Consider the following 20030-nt stretch of genomic DNA (forward strand, 5'->3'; position numbering starts at 1 on the left):
AGGAAATTTAACACAAAATACACAACACATGTCCCTTTACGAACACTACTTTTGTCACATATCAGCACCTCTTTATATCTAGAGACTAGATATTGTGGAATGAGGACTCGTTTGTTCCGCATATACACAACATGTACATTACAGCAATGTTAAATGAAATACATGTAACATATAGGGCAATAGCGAATATTTTAGAACACACTTGCATAAACACAGTTTGGAATCTCTTCCCTCCCACCTCTCTCATACCAATAAACAATGTACAAGAGAATATACTCTTCACCAAAGGGTCTTACCAATTCCACTTCCAAACGTTTCCTATCACTTTTAAAAAGCTACTTAACAAAAGTGGTAATCTGTAGCTCCTACTCTTACATAGACCAAACACTTCTAAACATCTAGAAATCTCGCTATTTCAGACACTGCTCTTCCAAAAGTTCATGGAAAATACTTAGTATAGTACTAAGAAGTATATGGGTTTCAATTTCTTTACACCAAGATAAGCTTCTTTTGATTTCATTTTTCATGAACTTTCTGAAGTCCTCTAGGGTAAGGGCTTGCCCACTAAGAACACAGCACCGTTAAACAAAATTGCACAAAGGTCACAATGGTTAGGATTTGGGGTATCCTCGAAATATGAGCAGTTTGGTCTGGAGCCATTCTCTCCTCACTATCCTCTCTTCCTTTGATCCAGTGGACAAGTACAAGCTTATGTAATTCTTAGAGACGGCTTCACACATGGAAATCCAAATGACATTTATAGAGGACTAGCTTTCATATGAATTTCAACACTAGTATCTAAAATATGCTAGTTCTCCTAACAAATTTGTCATACACTAGCAACCTCTTTAACATGTAGAATATTGATGTTACATTAGGACTAGTTTGTCCATGATACACTCTCTATACATAGTAAAACAAAAAGCAGAAAACGACAGGAAAATGGCTGAAAACACCTAAGTTGGAACACACCAGCATAACACCTTTGGCAGTTCCTCGCCTCAGCACAGGTGGCACAAGGCTCCCAGTTGTGGCCAGCAAGTCCATTCCTCAGAGACACAACTAATGAGTGATACCAAAGATATTTACAGAACTATTTCCACTCCTTCTAAATTTAACCTAGCAACCGGGTACTTCTGAATATCCAGATTAGACTACATCTTCTCAAGGAAAGACGTAGCTGTCCACTATACACAGCAGTGCTAAACTGCACACGACTAACCAGATTTACAATGTGAAAGTGTCTTTGAAATGTGAGCATTCTGTCCCAGAAACTTTCCCTTCTCCACCATCTCAGTAGACCAGAATGCTCCACGTTTCTGAAGACAATCTTTCCGAGGAATCTTAATGTAAAATGGACAAAATTGATGTGGCTGACTCTACTTTTTCATACAGTGGCAGCCTCTTTTAAAATCTAGAATGGCTAGATGCTCTAAGTCAGGATTCATTGGTCCTCTGTAGACAATCTATACACGGCAGAGTGAAACAAAATGCACACACCCAGGAGACGTGGTCTGTCTGGCCTCACTAGAAGCACGCTGGCATCGAGTTCTTGGACTTCTTCCCTCTCCTCTACCTCCTCCCCTGCCACAAATCAGTTCCCCAAACACAACCTCTACTGCTCTACTCTGGCCACCCACCAACACTCCTCCCCCAAAAAGTTTCATATGCATTTAACACAAAGTCTATTTACAAAGTGTGGTATTGTACTACTTGTACTTTGAACATAAATCAAGCACTTCATAACATCTATTAAGACTAATATTTCAAAACAGTACTTAGCACTCTCAGCCTTCTATATTATTGAGGAAACGCACACAGAAACAGTAGTTGTTAGAAGGAGATGTCTTCTCCACGACCAACTAACCTAGAACCCTCCCGCCTTCCCTTCCTCCTCCACGCTCCTTCGCTCCAGGACCTCCAAACCTTAGGAAAGGCCATGGCTGTGTCTCTCTCCTGGGGCGCGCACACGGGCGGCTTAATCAAGGCCGTTCCTGATACTTCCGAACCTTTCTTTCTATATTAACTCATGCACAAGACGTCTGAATTTTTAAAGTTTACTCTGCTATGTCAGTAAGCTCTGTCCATCTAGAAGGCCTGGATGCAGGCACATCGGTTTGTTTGTAAAGGCCGAAGGGAATGCTGAGAACAGCTTTTTCTTCTTCTATCCACAGGCCTTCTGAAAGGGGCCAGCACACCTTCAGGCGGCCCGGCCTCTCCCTGATGTTCCACCATCCACAGGAGCCGAGACTGCCCGCCCATGCCCACGGCCACTCACCGCTCTGCCGCCCATCGTCCCGCGGGGCTCTGCTCCTGCCGGGCCGCTGAGTGCTCGGTGATCGCCGTCTTCCTCCTCGTCCGCTGAGTCCTCGGTGGTCGTCGTCTTCCTCCTCGTCGTCGTCTTCCTGCCAGGTGAGGTGTAGACCAACCAGACACAACGCTCATCTGGGTCCCGGATGTGCGCAGGCCCAATGCCTGAAAACAGGGCTGCGCATGCGGCCTTAGACCCCCCACCCCCCCACCCCCACCCCACCCCCGTGCCCTTCCGGGGTCTATGGCCACCCCCAAAGCTCCTCCAGGTCCCGGATGTGCGCAAGGCCCAATGCCTGAAAACAGGGCTGCGCATGTGGCCGTAGACCCGGCATGCGCAGCCCTGTTTCAGGCACAGGCCTGCGCACATGCAGGACCTGGGCGTTGTGTCTGGTTGGTCACCGCCTCACCTGGTAGGAAGGCGGCGACCACCCGAGATCAGCGGACGGGGAGGAAGGCGACGACCACCCCGAGGCTCCGCGGCCAGCAGGAGCAGAGCCTCGCGGGACGATGGGCAGCGGAGCGGTGAGTGACCGTGGTATGGGCGGGCGGTCTCGGCTCCCTGCGGATGGTGGTGCATCGGGGAGGCCGCAGAAGGCCGGCCGCCCTCAGGAAGGTGGGCGCATTTCTCAGAAGGCCCACAGTAGAACTGGAAAAAGCAAGCCTCAGCTTTCCCCTCGGCCTTTACAGACAAGCAGCTTTAACTGGGCCTTCTGGATGTACAGAGCTTACTGATACATGAGAGATTAGACTTAGAAAATTCAGGCGTCCTAGGAAACGTCTATTTGTAGTTGAGTATTATTTAGGAAAGAATGGTGACTGTGAATGGCCTTGACTAAGCCCACCTGTGGGGGGTGCCCCTGAGGGATAGGCAGCGTGGCCTTTCACAAGGTTCAAGTTCATGGAGCAAGGGATCGTGATTAGGAAGGGAAGGAGAGATTTCTATACCAGCCTGGTCATGTAGAGAACACATGTCATGATAGAACTATCGATTTCTGTGTGCGTTTCTCACCAATATAGAGAGCTGAGGAGTGCTAAATATCTAGTCTTACCAAATGTTCTGAAGTGCCTAATTTATGTTCAGAAGTAAATGGTACAGTAACATATTTTCTAAATGGAGCTTTTTTGATGAGCATGAAACGGAGGGGCCAGTATGACGAACTCCTCCAGTGGTAGGCGTTGTGATTGGGCTGGTTTGAGGGAGGTGAGGGAGGATTCAAAGAGCTCCACGCCTGGGAGATTCTAGTGAGGCCAGATGGGCCACTGACCCATGGGTGTGTGCTTTTTGTTTCACTCTGGTGATATGAGGTGTATACCAAAGACCAATGAGGCCCGGGTACAACATCTAGCCCATCTAGATGTTAAAAGAGGTTGCCACTGTATGACAAAGTAGAGTTAGTTAAACTAATTTTGTACATTTATGTTATGAGTCTCAGGAAGAGATTGTCTTTGGAAAATTGCAACATTCTAGCTCTCTGAAATGGTGGAGAGGAAGGGTTCTGGGCCAGAAATGATTGTTGATGTTGAAATGATTAGTTTCCCTGTAAGTATTACAAGTGGTTATTCAGAGTCCACTGGTCTCGTAGAGATGGGAAGGAATAGTATGCAAGGCACAGTGTTCTTGTTGAAGACATTGCAGTCTAGAGCCTTTGTACATGGGTGGGTTTTTGAAGTTGCTCTCTGGTGCGTGACAACAATCGGACTCTAGGTGTTTAAAATTAACACTTGTGTAAGGAATTTGTCGTTTTGCTGAGTGTTCACATTTTGGGAATGGCATAAATCTTGAGGTCTAGTAGAATGCTGACATTACTATGTGGTGACTGGTGTCAGGTGGGGTCGGGGGTTGGCGTGAGTAAGTATGCGTAAATGATTCCCTTCATCTTATAATGTTCAAATCGTCTATGCGTTGTTATATAGGTGGGAGGACTGGGGAATCAGGACTAATCTGTTGCTGCCAAGAAACCCCTTCTACCATAGACTGAAAGTGAAGAAGGGAAAAAGATATTCCATGTGAACTGAAAGAGCAGGTGAAGCCTTCTTCATATCAAACAACATACACTTTTTTATTGAAGGTTTTTATTTAATGAACGCAAATTTCCTCTGTCAGCTAAGCAACATATACTTTAGTACAAAAACTGTTACAAGAAACATAGAGGTATGTTGTTTGATATTAAGAAGGCTTCACCTGCCCTTTTCAGTTCACATGGAATATCTTTTTCCCTTCTTCACTTTCAGTCTATGTGTATCATAGAAGGGGTTTTTCTTCTTGGCAGCAAATAGATTAGTCCTGATTCTTAGTCCTCCCACCTATATAACAACGCATAGACGATTTGAACATTATAAGATGAAGGGAATCATTTATGCATACTTACTCACGCCAACCCCCGACCCCACCTGACACCAGTCACCACATAGTAATGTCAGCATTCTCTACTAGACCTCAAGATTTATGCCATTCCCAAAATGTGAACACTCAAAGGAAACGACAAACTCCTTACACAAGTGTTAATTTTAAACACCTAGAGAAACCGATTGTTGTCACGCACCAGAGAGTAACCTCTAAAAAACCCACCCATGTAACAAAGGCTCTAACGTGAATGTCTTCTCAACAAGAACACTGTGCCTTGCATACCATTCCCTTCCCATCTCTACGATACCAGTGGACTTGAATAACCACTTGTAATACTTACAGGGAAACTAATCATTTCAACATCAACAATCATTTCTGGCCCAGAACCCTTCCCTTCTCCACCATTTCAGAGAGCTAGAATGTTGCAATTTTCCAAAGACAATCTTTCCGAGGACTCATAACATAAAATGTACAAAATTAGTTTAACTAACTCTACTTTTGTCATACAGTGGCAACCTCTTTTAACATCTAGATGGGCTAGATGTTGTAATTCGGGCCTCATTGGTCTTTGGTATACACTCCATACACAACAGAGTGAAACAAAAAGCACACACCCATGGGTCAGTGGTCTATCTGGCCTCACCAGAATCTCCCAGGCGTGGAGCTCTTTGAACTTCCTCCCTCTCCTCTACCTCCTCTTCCCTCAAACCAGTGCCCAATCACAACGTCTACCACTCAGGAGTGAGTCTGGCCATGCACCACCCCCTCCCCAAATTGTTTCATATGCCTTTTAACAAAAAAAGTCTATTTAGAAAATATGTTACTGTACCATTTTTACTTCGAACATAAATTAGGCACTTCAGAACATTTGGTAAGACTAGATATTTCAAAAAAGTACTTAGCACTCTCAGCTCTCTATATTGGTGAGAAAACGCACACAGAAATCGATAGTTCTATCAAGGACATGTGTTCTCTACATGACCAGGCTGGTATAGAAACTTCCCTCTTCCCTTCCTAATCACGATCCCTTGCTCCATGAACTTGAACCTTGTGAAAGGCCACGCTGCCTATCCCTCAGGGGCACCCCCACAGGTGGCTTAGTCAAGGCCATTCACAGTCACCATTCTTTCCTCAATAATACTCAACTACAAATAGACGTTCCCAGGACGTCTGAATTTTTTAAGTCTAATCTCTCATGTATCAGTAAGCTCTGTACATCCAGAAGGCCAGCCAAAGCGGTTTGTCTGTAAAGGCCGAGGGGAAAGCTGAGGCTTGCTTTTTCCAGTCCTACCCGCAGGCCTTCTGAAAGGGGCCAGCACACCTTCCTGAGGGCGGCCGGCCTCTCCTGGCGGCCTCTCCCTAATGCACCACCATCCGCAGGAGCCGAGACCGCCCGCCCATACCACGGTCACTCACCGCTCCGCTGCCCATCGTCCCGCGAGGCTCTGCTCCCTGCCGGGCCGCTGAGTCCTCGGTGGTCGTCGTCTTCCTCCTCGTCCGCTGAGTCCTCGGTGGTCGTCGTCTTCCTCCTCGTCCGCTGAGTCCTCGGTGGTCGTCGTCTTCCTACCAGGTGAGGCGTAGACCAACCAGACGCAGCGCTCACCCCAGGTCCCGGATGTGCGCAGGCCCAATGCCTGAAAACAGGGCTGCGCATGTGGCCGTAGACCCCGGCATGCGCAGCCCTGTTTTCAGGCATTGGGCCTGCGCACATCCGGGACCTGAGATGAGCGTTGTGTCTGGTTGGTCTACGCCTCACCTGGTAGGAAGACGACGACGAGGAGGAAGACGACGACCACCGAGGACTCAGCGGACGAGGAGGAAGACGGCGATCACCGAGCACTCAGCGGCCCGGCAGGGAGCAGAGCCCCGCGGGACGATGGGCGGCAGAGCGGTGAGTGGCCGTGGGCATGGGCGGGCAGTCTCGGCTCCTGTGGATGGTGGTATCATCAGGGAGAGGCCGGCCGCCCTCGGGAAGGTGTGCTGGCCCCTTTCAGAAGGCCTGTGGATAGAAGAAGAAAAAGCTGTTCTCAGCATTCCCTTCGGCCTTTACAAACAAACCGATGTGCCTGCATCCAGGCCTTCTAGATGGACAGAGCTTACTGACATAGCAGAGTAAACTTAGAAAATTCAGACGTCTTGTGCATGAGTTAATATAGAAAGAAAGGTCTTCAGGAAGTGACTGTGAACGGCCTTGATTAAGCCGCCCGTGTGCGCGCCCCAGGAGAGAGACACAGCCATGGCCTTTCCTAAGGTTTGAGGTCCTGGAGCGAAGGAGCGTGAGGAGGAAGGGAAGGCGGGGAGGGTTCTAGGTTAGTTGGTCGTGTGGAGAAGACATCTCCTTCTAACAACTACTGTTTCTGTGTGCGTTTCCTCAATAATATAGAGGGCTGAGAGTGCTAAGTACTGTTTTGAAATAGCTAGTCTTAATAGATGTTATGAAGTGCTTGATTTATGTTCAAAGCATAAGTAGTACAATAACACACTTTGTAAATAGACTTTGTGTTAAGTGCATATGAAACTTTTTGGGGGAGGAGTGTTGGTGGGTGGCCAGAGTATGAGCAGTAGAGGTTGTGTTTGGGAACTGATTTGTGGTAGGAGGAGGTAGAGGAGAGGGAAGAAGTCCAAGAACTCGATGCCAGCGTGCTTCTAGTGAGGCCAGACAGACCACGTCTCCTGGGTGTGTGCATTTTGTTTCACTCTGCCGTGTATAGATTGTCTACAGAGGACCAATGAATCCTGACTTAGAGCATCTAGCCATTCTAGATTTTAAAAGAGGCTGCCACTGTATGAAAAAAGTAGAGTCAGTTACACTAATTTTGTCCATTTTACATTAAGATTCCTCGGAAAGATTGTCTTCAGAAACGTGGAGCATTCTGGCTCACTGAGATGGTGGAGAAGGGAAAGTTTCTGGGACAGAATGCTCACATTTCAAAGACACTTTCACATTGTAAATCTGGTTAGTCGTGTGCAGTTTAGCACTGCTGTGTATATAGTGGACAGCTACGTCTTTCCTTGAGAAGATGTAGTCTAATCTGGATATTCAGAAGTACCCGACATAGGTTAAATTTAGAAGGAGTGAAATAGTTCTGTAAATATCTTTTTGGTATCACTCATTAGTTGTGTCTCTGAGGAATGGACTTGCTGGCCACAACTGGGAGCCTTGTGCCAGCTGTGCTTGTTCCATGGTTTGGAGGAGGTGGGAGGCGAGGAACTGCCAAAGGTGTTATGCTGGTGTGTTCCAACTTAGGTGTTTTCAGCCATTTTCCTGTCGTTTTCTGCTTTTTGTTTTACTATGTATAGAGAGTGTATCATGGACAAACTAGTCCTAATGTAACATCAATATTCTACATGTTAAAGAGGTTGCTAGTGTATGACAAATTTGTTAGGAGAACTAGCATATTTTAGATACTAGTGTTGAAATTCATATGAAAGCTAGTCCTCTATAAATGTCATTTGGATTTCCGTGTGTGAAGCCGTCTCTAAGAATTACATAAGCTTGTACTTGTCCACTGGATCAAAGGAAGAGAGGATAGTGAGGAGAGAATGGCTCCAGACCAAACTGCTCATATTTCGAGGATACCCCAAATCCTAACCATTGTGACCTTTGTGCAATTTTGTTTAACGGTGCTGTGTTCTTAGTGGGCAAGCCCTTACCCTAGAGGACTTCAGAAAGTTCATGAAAAATGAAATCAAAAGAAGCTTATCTTGGTGTAAAGAAATTGAAACCCATATACTTCTTAGTACTATACTAAGTATTTTCCATGAACTTTTGGAAGAGCAGTGTCTGAAATAGCGAGATTTCTAGATGTTTAGAAGTGTTTGGTCTATGTAAGAGTAGGAGCTACAGATTACCACTTTTGTTAAGTAGCTTTTTAAAAGTGATAGGAAACGTTTGGAAGTGGAATTGGTAAGACCCTTTGGTGAAGAGTATATTCTCTTGTACATTGTTTATTGGTATGAGAGAGGTGGGAGGGAAGAGATTCCAAACTGTGTTTATGCAAGTGTGTTCTAAAATATTCGCTATTGCCCTATATGTTACATGTATTTCATTTAACATTGCTGTAATGTACATGTTGTGTATATGCGGAACAAACGAGTCCTCATTCCACAATATCTAGTCTCTAGATATAAAGAGGTGCTGATATGTGACAAAAGTAGTGTTCGTAAAGGGACATGTGTTGTGTATTTTGTGTTAAATTTCCTGGAAAGACTGTCCTTTGAAGAGGACTTTTGGAAGTGAAGTTGTAACATCACATGGCAATGACTAGGGTGCTCACTTCTACCTTTTGGCGGTGGGGAGAAGGATTTGGAAGAAACGAAGACTTCACTAGACCTACGTTAAGATTCCTCTTTAGAAGACTCTAGTTTCTGAGACTACCAGTTCCACATGTATAGTTTATTCAACACTATTGTGTATAGGGTGGACACCAGGAAGTCCTTATTTGAAACATCTAGCCCTGCTGGATTTTAGTAGTGCCCAAATTATGTTAAAAGTAGTGGTAGCGTATAATGCATTTTGTAGCTATCCTTTAGTGAAATTCATATGAAATACGTTTTTTTGGAAGTGGAACGAGGAACTCCTTGTCTGAGTAGTACGGACTGTTGTGTTTGGTGCTGCTTCAGTGAAAAGTTGTGGAAAAAAGTCTAAAGGGCTTTGCACCAGCATGTGTGCGGTGGGACAAGGTTAAGCATGTGCCATGCTGTTTGTCGTGTGGTTTTTCTTTTTTTGTCTGTGTATATAATGTGCATGTACAGGGCAAACATGCCTGCTTTTCATCTCGTCTTCATAGATGTTCAAGGGGTTGCTGGGGTATGCTAAAAGTAGAGTTAGTGCAGGAGTACGTTGAGTCTTGGTTTGTGTTACCACTCCTAGGAAACACTGTTCTTAGACCCAGTACGGAAGTGAAACGGTTAGATTCCCTGTAAGTATCACAGGTGGAGATCCAATGGTTTGCAAGGCACAGTGTTCTTGTTGAGAAGACATTCACATTAGAGGCTTGGTTACATGGGTGGGTTATTTCGAGGATCCCGTGTGGTATGTTGGGAACCTGAAGTCCTCCCTGGAAACATCGGGTCTCTAGGTGCTTAAAATTAACACCCTTGGAAGGAGTTTGTCGTTTCATAGGAATGTTTACATTTTGTGAATGGCATAAATCTTGAGGTCTAGTAGAGAATGCTGACAGCCCTGGCTCGTGGCTGGCATCAGGTTGGGGCGGGGGTTGGCGTGAGCAAGTATGCATCGAAGGGTTCCTTTCCTCTTATAATGTTCTAGTTGTCTATCCGTTGTTATATAAGTGCATGGACTAAGTCCCAAGACCCATCTACGTCTTGCCAAGAAGACAAACCCCTACCATGATACACATAGACTGAAAGTGAGAGAAGGGAAAAATATATTCCATGGGAACAGAAAAGAAAAGGTCAGGTGAAGGCTTCCTCATATCAAACAACATAGACTTTTTTATTGAAGGTTTTTATTTAATGAATGTAAATTTCCCATGTCAGCTAAACAACATATACTTTAGTACACATCTGTTATAAGAGACAGAGAGAGAGATTCCTGTGGAGAACTCAGATGTGGTTTGCCCCTCTGGGTCCCTCCCGGGTGGATTATGGCATCTGGCCTGCAGACACCTGAGCCCTTGCTGCCACTGATCCATGGTCCTGATCGGGGCCTTGACCAGACAGTGAAGCCACGTGAGCCCACATCAGTTTTCTGCTGTGGGCGATCGCCTCGGAGTCCAGACCCAGGCTCCAAGACTAAAGGTTCCACACCCAGCAGTGACTGGGGCTCTTGGCCCAACCCTGCGGTGCCTATGTGAGGCTCCTGCTTTGAGGCACCAAGGATGCTGCACCTGTGATGGTGTTGCTGAGGCCACTCAAATGCCTCGGTGGCCATTAGGTGGGCATGCCTCTGGAGTGCCCGAGAGGCGGGGTCTACGAACACAATCCCTACCACATTTTCACCTTTGGGGACACACAGATCCGGGGCCTGGGGTGAGCGCTGTGTCCCAGTTGGTCGACACCTCACCTGGTCCGAAGATGACGACCATCGAGGACTCAGCAGCCTGGCAGTGAGCAGAGCCCCGGGAGACAAAGGGCGGCAGAGCAGTGAGTGGCCCTGGGCATGGGTGTGCAGTCTCGGCTCTCAGACAGTGTTTTCATCATGGAGAAGGGTACCGGGAGAGGAGGGCCACCCATGAGAAGGTGCGCGCTGGCCCCTTTCAGAAGGCCTGTGGATATAACTGGAAAAAGCTGTTCTCAGATTTCTCCTCGACCTTTTCAAACAAACCGCTTTGCCTGCATCCAGACCTTACAGATTTACAGAGTTACCTGACGTATGATAGAGTAGACTTAGAAAAATCGCATATCTTGCAAAGGCCAATTTAGTTGAATATTATAGGAAAGAAATGTCCTCTGGAAGTGACCATAAATGGCCTCAATTAAGCCTTCCGTGGGGGTGCCCCAGGAGGGACATGCAAACGTGGCCCTTCAGAAGGTTTGAGGCCCTGGAGTTGAGGAGCGTGAGTAGGAAAAGAAAGAAGGAATATTGTGGGCCAGCTTGGTCATGCTTAGAAAACATCTTCTTGTTACATCCATTGTTTTGCGTGGGCGTTTTCTCACCAATATGTAGAGCTGAGAGTGCTAAGTACCTTTTTGAAATATCTACTCTTACTTTATGTTCTGAAGTGCATGATTTATGTTTGAAGTAGCAGTAGTAAAATAACACATTTTGTAAATAGACTCTCTATTTAAATGTATAAGAAGCTTTTTTGGGGGGGGGGGCTGTTATTGGTGGCCGGACTCATTTGCATGGTATATGCTGTGTTTGGGCACTGGTTTGGGGGAGGAGGAAGTAGAGAAGAGGGAGGTGTATTAGTTTAAGTCTACTTTTGTCATACAGTGGCTACCACTTTTAAGATCTAAAGGGACTAGATGTTGCAAGTCAGGACTCATCAGTCTTTTGTATACACTTGAATTCACACAGCAGAGTGAAACGAAAGACATACACCCAGGGGACAGTGGTCTGTCTGGTCTCACTGGAAGCACACTGGTGTGGAGTTCTTTGGACTTCCTCCCTCTTCTCTACTTCCTCCTCCCCCAAACCAGTGCCCAAACACAGCATATACCATGCAAATGAGTCCGGCCACCAATAACAGCCCCCCCCCCCCCAAAAAAAGCTTCTTATACATTTAAATAGAGAGTCTATTTACAAAATGTGTTATTTTACTACTGCTACTTCAAACATAAATCATGCACTTCAGAACATAAAGTAAGAGTAGATATTTCAAAAAGGTACTTAGCACTCTCAGCTCTACATATTGGTGAGAAAACGCCCACGCAAAACAATGGATGTAACAAGAAGATGTTTTCTAAGCATGACCAAGCTGGCCCACAATATTCCTTCTTTCTTTTCCTACTCACGCTCCTCAACTCCAGGGCCTCAAACCTTCTGAAGGGCCACGTTTGCATGTCCCTCCTGGGGCGCCCCCACGGAAGGCTTAATTGAGGCCATTTATGGTCACTTCCAGAGGACATTTCTTTCCTATAATATTCAACTAAATTGGCCTTTGCAAGATATGCGATTTTTCTAAGTCTACTCTATCATACGTCAGGTAACTCTGTAAATCTGTAAGGTCTGGATGCAGGCAAAGCGGTTTGTTTGAAAAGGTCGAGGAGAAATCTGAGAACAGCTTTTTCCAGTTATATCCACAGGCCTTCTGAAAGGGGCCAGCGCGCACCTTCTCATGGGTGGCCCTCCTCTCCCGGTACCCTTCTCCATGATGAAAACACTGTCTGAGAGCCGAGACTGCACACCCATGCCCAGGGCCACTCACTGCTCTGCCGCCCTTTGTCTCCCGGGGCTCTGCTCACTGCCAGGCTGCTGAGTCCTCGATGGTCGTCATCTTCGGACCAGGTGAGGTGTCGACCAACTGGGACACAGCGCTCACCCCAGGCCCCGGATCTGTGTGTCCCCAAAGGTGAAAATGTGGTAGGGATTGTGTTCGTAGACCCCGCCTCTCGGGCACTCCAGAGGCATGCCCACCTAATGGCCACCGAGGCATTTGAGTGGCCTCAGCAACACCATCACAGGTGCAGCATCCTTGGTGCCTCAAAGCAGGAGCCTCACATAGGCACCGCAGGGTTGGGCCAAGAGCCCCAGTCACTGCTGGGTGTGGAACCTTTAGTCTTGGAGCCTGGGTCTGGACTCCGAGGCGATCGCCCACAGCAAAAAACTGATGTGGGCTCACGTGGCTTCACTGTCTGGTCAAGGCCCCGATCAGGACCATGGATCAGTGGCAGCAAGGGCTCAGGTGTCTGCAGGCCAGATGCCATAATCCACCCGGGAGGGACCCAGAGGGGCAAACCACATCTGAGTTCTCCACAGGAATCTCTCTCTCTGTCTCTTATAACAGATGTGTACTAAAGTATATGTTGTTTAGCTGACATGGGAAATTTACATTCATTAAATAAAAACCTTCAATAAAAAAGTCTATGTTGTTTGATATGAGGAAGCCTTCACCTGACCTTTTCTTTTCTGTTCCCATGGAATATATTTTTCCCTTCTCTCACTTTCAGTCTATGTGTATCATGGTAGGGGTTTGTCTTCTTGGCAAGACGTAGATGGGTCTTGGGACTTAGTCCATGCACTTATATAACAACGGATAGACAACTAGAACATTATAAGAGGAAAGGAACCCTTCGATGCATACTTGCTCACGCCAACCCCCGCCCCAACCTGATGCCAGCCACGAGCCAGGGCTGTCAGCATTCTCTACTAGACCTCAAGATTTATGCCATTCACAAAATGTAAACATTCCTATGAAACGACAAACTCCTTCCAAGGGTGTTAATTTTAAGCACCTAGAGACCCGATGTTTCCAGGGAGGACTTCAGGTTCCCAACATACCACACGGGATCCTCGAAATAACCCACCCATGTAACCAAGCCTCTAATGTGAATGTCTTCTCAACAAGAACACTGTGCCTTGCAAACCATTGGATCTCCACCTGTGATACTTACAGGGAATCTAACCGTTTCACTTCCGTACTGGGTCTAAGAACAGTGTTTCCTAGGAGTGGTAACACAAACCAAGACTCAACGTACTCCTGCACTAACTCTACTTTTAGCATACCCCAGCAACCCCTTGAACATCTATGAAGACGAGATGAAAAGCAGGCATGTTTGCCCTGTACATGCACATTATATACACAGACAAAAAAAGAAAAACCACACGACAAACAGCATGGCACATGCTTAACCTTGTCCCACCGCACACATGCTGGTGCAAAGCCCTTTAGACTTTTTTCCACAACTTTTCACTGAAGCAGCACCAAACACAACAGTCCGTACTACTCAGACAAGGAGTTCCTCGTTCCACTTCCAAAAAAACGTATTTCATATGAATTTCACTAAAGGATAGCTACAAAATGCATTATACGCTACCACTACTTTTAACATAATTTGGGCACTACTAAAATCCAGCAGGGCTAGATGTTTCAAATAAGGACTTCCTGGTGTCCACCCTATACACAATAGTGTTGAATAAACTATACATGTGGAACTGGTAGTCTCAGAAACTAGAGTCTTCTAAAGAGGAATCTTAACGTAGGTCTAGTGAAGTCTTCGTTTCTTCCAAATCCTTCTCCCCACCGCCAAAAGGTAGAAGTGAGCACCCTAGTCATTGCCATGTGATGTTACAACTTCACTTCCAAAAGTCCTCTTCAAAGGACAGTCTTTCCAGGAAATTTAACACAAAATACACAACACATGTCCCTTTACGAACACTACTTTTGTCACATATCAGCACCTCTTTATATCTAGAGACTAGATATTGTGGAATGAGGACTCGTTTGTTCCGCATATACACAACATGTACATTACAGCAATGTTAAATGAAATACATGTAACATATAGGGCAATAGCGAATATTTTAGAACACACTTGCATAAACACAGTTTGGAATCTCTTCCCTCCCACCTCTCTCATACCAATAAACAATGTACAAGAGAATATACTCTTCACCAAAGGGTCTTACCAATTCCACTTCCAAACGTTTCCTATCACTTTTAAAAAGCTACTTAACAAAAGTGGTAATCTGTAGCTCCTACTCTTACATAGACCAAACACTTCTAAACATCTAGAAATCTCGCTATTTCAGACACTGCTCTTCCAAAAGTTCATGGAAAATACTTAGTATAGTACTAAGAAGTATATGGGTTTCAATTTCTTTACACCAAGATAAGCTTCTTTTGATTTCATTTTTCATGAACTTTCTGAAGTCCTCTAGGGTAAGGGCTTGCCCACTAAGAACACAGCACCGTTAAACAAAATTGCACAAAGGTCACAATGGTTAGGATTTGGGGTATCCTCGAAATATGAGCAGTTTGGTCTGGAGCCATTCTCTCCTCACTATCCTCTCTTCCTTTGATCCAGTGGACAAGTACAAGCTTATGTAATTCTTAGAGACGGCTTCACACATGGAAATCCAAATGACATTTATAGAGGACTAGCTTTCATATGAATTTCAACACTAGTATCTAAAATATGCTAGTTCTCCTAACAAATTTGTCATACACTAGCAACCTCTTTAACATGTAGAATATTGATGTTACATTAGGACTAGTTTGTCCATGATACACTCTCTATACATAGTAAAACAAAAAGCAGAAAACGACAGGAAAATGGCTGAAAACACCTAAGTTGGAACACACCAGCATAACACCTTTGGCAGTTCCTCGCCTCCCACCTCCTCCAAACCATGGAACAAGCACAGCTGGCACAAGGCTCCCAGTTGTGGCCAGCAAGTCCATTCCTCAGAGACACAACTAATGAGTGATACCAAAAAGATATTTACAGAACTATTTCACTCCTTCTAAATTTAACCTATGTCGGGTACTTCTGAATATCCAGATTAGACTACATCTTCTCAAGGAAAGACGTAGCTGTCCACTATATACACAGCAGTGCTAAACTGCACACGACTAACCAGATTTACAATGTGAAAGTGTCTTTGAAATGTGAGCATTCTGTCCCAGAAACTTTCCCTTCTCCACCATCTCAGTGAGCCAGAATGCTCCACGTTTCTGAAGACAATCTTTCCGAGGAATCTTAATGTAAAATGGACAAAATTAGTGTAACTGACTCTACTTTTTTCATACAGTGGCAGCCTCTTTTAAAATCTAGAATGGCTAGATGCTCTAAGTCAGGATTCATTGGTCCTCTGTAGACAATCTATACACGGCAGAGTGAAACAAAATGCACACACCCAGGAGACGTGGTCTGTCTGGCCTCACTAGAAGCACGCTGGCATCGAGTTCTTGGACTTCTTCCCTCTCCTCTACCTCCTCCTACCACAAATCAGTTCCCAAACACAACCTCTACTGCTCATACTCTGGCCACCCACCAACACTCCTCCCCCAAAAAGTTTCATATGCACTTAACACAAAGTCTATTTACAAAGTGTGTTATTGTACTACTTATGCTTTGAACATAAATCAAGCACTTCATAACATCTATTAAGACTAGCTATTTCAAAACAGTACTTAGCACTCTCAGCCCTCTATATTATTGAGGAAACGCACACAGAAACAGTAGTTGTTAGAAGGAGATGTCTTCTCCACACGACCAACTAACCTAGAACCCTCCCCGCCTTCCCTTCCTCCTCACGCTCCTTCGCTCCAGGACCTCAAACCTTAGGAAAGGCCATGGCTGTGTCTCTCTCCTGGGGCGCGCACACGGGCGGCTTAATCAAGGCCGTTCACAGTCACTTCCTGAAGACCTTTCTTTCTATATTAACTCATGCACAAGACGTCTGAATTTTCTAAGTTTACTCTGCTATGTCAGTAAGCTCTGTCCATCTAGAAGGCCTGGATGCAGGCACATCGGTTTGTTTGTAAAGGCCGAAGGGAATGCTGAGAACAGCTTTTTCTTCTTCTATCCACAGGCCTTCTGAAAGGGGCCAGCACACCTTCCCGAGGGCGGCCGGCCTCTCCCTGATGATACCACCATCCACAGGAGCCGAGACTGCCCGCCCATGCCCACGGCCACTCACCGCTCTGCCGCCCATCGTCCCGCGGGGCTCTGCTCCCTGCCGGGCCGCTGAGTGCTCGGTGATCGCCGTCTTCCTCCTCGTCCGCTGAGTCCTCGGTGGTCGTCGTCTTCCTCCTCGTCGTCGTCTTCCTACCAGGTGAGGCGTAGACCAACCAGACACAACGCTCATCTCAGGTCCCGGATGTGCGCAGGCCCAATGCCTGAAAACAGGGCTGCGCATGCCGGGGTCTACGGCCACATGCGCAGCCCTGTTTTCAGGCATTGGGCCTGCGCACATCCGGGACCTGGGGTGAGCGCTGCGTCTGGTTGGTCTACGCCTCACCTGGTAGGAAGACGACGACCACCGAGGACTCAGCGGACGAGGAGGAAGACGACGACCACCGAGGACTCAGCGGACGAGGAGGAAGACGACGACCACCGAGGACTCAGCGGCCCGGCAGGGAGCAGAGCCTCGCGGGACGATGGGCAGCGGAGCGGTGAGTGACCGTGGTATGGGCGGGCGGTCTCGGCTCCTGCGGATGGTGGTGCATTAGGGAGAGGCCGCCAGGAGAGGCCGGCCGCCCTCAGGAAGGTGTGCTGGCCCCTTTCAGAAGGCCTGCGGGTAGGACTGGAAAAAGCAAGCCTCAGCTTTCCCCTCGGCCTTTACAGACAAACCGCTTTGGCTGGGCCTTCTGGATGTACAGAGCTTACTGATACATGAGAGATTAGACTTAAAAAATTCAGACGTCCTGGGAACGTCTATTTGTAGTTGAGTATTATTGAGGAAAGAATGGTGACTGTGAATGGCCTTGACTAAGCCACCTGTGGGGGTGCCCCTGAGGGATAGGCAGCGTGGCCTTTCACAAGGTTCAAGTTCATGGAGCAAGGGATCGTGATTAGGAAGGGAAGAGGGAAGTTTCTATACCAGCCTGGTCATGTAGAGAACACATGTCCTTGATAGAACTATCGATTTCTGTGTGCGTTTTCTCACCAATATAGAGAGCTGAGAGTGCTAAGTACTTTTTTGAAATATCTAGTCTTACCAAATGTTCTGAAGTGCCTAATTTATGTTCGAAGTAAAAATGGTACAGTAACATATTTTCTAAATAGACTTTTTTTGTTAAAAGGCATATGAAACAATTTGGGGAGGGGGTGGTGCATGGCCAGACTCACTCCTGAGTGGTAGACGTTGTGATTGGGCACTGGTTTGAGGGAAGAGGAGGTAGAGGAGAGGGAGGAAGTTCAAAGAGCTCCACGCCTGGGAGATTCTGGTGAGGCCAGATAGACCACTGACCCATGGGTGTGTGCTTTTTGTTTCACTCTGTTGTGTATGGAGTGTATACCAAAGACCAATGAGGCCCGAATTACAACATCTAGCCCATCTAGATGTTAAAAGAGGTTGCCACTGTATGACAAAAGTAGAGTTAGTTAAACTAATTTTGTACATTTTATGTTATGAGTCCTCGGAAAGATTGTCTTTGGAAAATTGCAACATTCTAGCTCTCTGAAATGGTGGAGAAGGGAAGGGTTCTGGGCCAGAAATGATTGTTGATGTTGAAATGATTAGTTTCCCTGTAAGTATTACAAGTGGTTATTCAAGTCCACTGGTATCGTAGAGATGGGAAGGGAATGGTATGCAAGGCACAGTGTTCTTGTTGAGAAGACATTCACGTTAGAGCCTTTGTTACATGGGTGGGTTTTTTAGAGGTTACTCTCTGGTGCGTGACAACAATCGGTTTCTCTAGGTGTTTAAAATTAACACTTGTGTAAGGAGTTTGTCGTTTCCTTTGAGTGTTCACATTTTGGGAATGGCATAAATCTTGAGGTCTAGTAGAGAATGCTGACATTACTATGTGGTGACTGGTGTCAGGTGGGGTCGGGGGTTGGCGTGAGTAAGTATGCATAAATGATTCCCTTCATCTTATAATGTTCAAATCGTCTATGCGTTGTTATATAGGTGGGAGGACTAAGAATCAGGACTAATCTATTTGCTGCCAAGAAGAAAAACCCCTTCTATGATACACATAGACTGAAAGTGAAGAAGGGAAAAAGATATTCCATGTGAACTGAAAAGGGCAGGTGAAGCCTTCTTAATATCAAACAACATACACTTTTTTATTGAAGGTTTTTATTTAATGAACGCAAATTTCCTATGTCAGCTAAGCAACATATACTTTAGTACAAAAACTGTTACAAGAAACATAGAGGGAGTTCCTGCAGAGAACTAGATGCTGTTTGCTCCCCTGGGGCCCTCAGGGACAGATTATGGAATCTGGCCTGCAGACACCTGAGCCCTCGCTGCCACTGATTGATGGCCCTGATTGGGTATTTGAAGAGGCAGAGAAGCCCCCCAGGCCCAGCTCAATGTTCTCCCGTGGGTGATCGCCTTAGAGTGCAAACCCAGGCACTAAGGGTAAGTGCTCTGCATCCCAGACGATGGTGTCATCAGGGAGAAGGCCGCCTGAGAGGCCGGCCGCCCTCGGGAAGGTGTGCTGGCCTCTTTCAGGAGGCCTGCAGATAGAAGAGGATAAAAGCTGTTCTCAGCTTTCCCCTCGGCCTTTACAGACAAACTGCTTTGCCTGCATCCAGGCCTTCTGGATGGACAGAGCTTTCCGATATATGATAGAGTAGACTTAGAAAACTCCGATGTCTTGCGAGTGCCCATTTAGTTGAATTATCATAGGAAAGAAATGTCCTCTGGAAGTGCCTGTAAATGGCCTTGTTTAAGCCACCCGTGGGGGAGCCCCTGAGGGACATGAACCGTGCCCTTTCACAAGGTTCCAGGTCCTGGAGCGAAGGAGCATGAGGAGTTAGGGAAGGAGGGAAGGTTTTAGTTAGCCTGGTCATTTGGAGAACGCATCTCCTTGGTACAACTATCATTTTCTGTGTGTGTTTTCTCACCTCTATGTAGAGTTGACATTCCTGAGTATTTTTTGAAATACCTAGTCTTACCAGATGTTCTGGAATGCCTGATAGCTGTTCAAAGATGAAGTAGTCAAATAACACATTTCTTAGAGGCTACTGTGTGATGCCTGGGAACCTGAAGTCCTCCCTGGAAACATGCGGTCTCTAGGTGCTTAAAATTAACACCCATATAAGGAGTTTGTTGTTTCCTTTGAGTGTTTACATTTTGGGAATGGCATAAATCTTGAGGTCTTGGATAGAATGCTGACATCACTGGGTGGTGGGTGGCATCAGGTTGGGGCGGGGGATGGCATGAGCAAATATGCATTGAAGGGTTCCCTTCCTCATATAAAGCTCCAGTTGTCTGTGTGTTGTTATATACGTGCATGGACTAAAAGGCAAGACCCATCTGTTTGCTGCCAAGAAGTAAAACCTC

At 46.2% G+C, this 20030-nt stretch overlaps 1 long non-coding RNA gene across 1 annotated transcript in view; it reads left to right on the forward strand.

Moving 5' to 3' along the window:
• Positions 1-16933: 16933 nt before the first annotated feature.
• The window catches only part of LOC127487763 (uncharacterized), a 65858-nt gene continuing 62761 nt past the window's right edge, over positions 16934-20030 (forward strand). The window contains exon 1 of the long non-coding RNA XR_016222355.1: positions 16934-17187. This is a non-coding gene — a long non-coding RNA (uncharacterized LOC127487763). The remainder of the gene's footprint in view (positions 17188-20030) is intronic.

Source organism: Oryctolagus cuniculus, chromosome 16 (assembly GCF_051225735.1).
Source record: "Oryctolagus cuniculus isolate XC-2025 breed Fujian yellow rabbit chromosome 16, ASM5122573v1, whole genome shotgun sequence".
NCBI lineage: Eukaryota > Metazoa > Chordata > Mammalia > Lagomorpha > Leporidae > Oryctolagus > Oryctolagus cuniculus.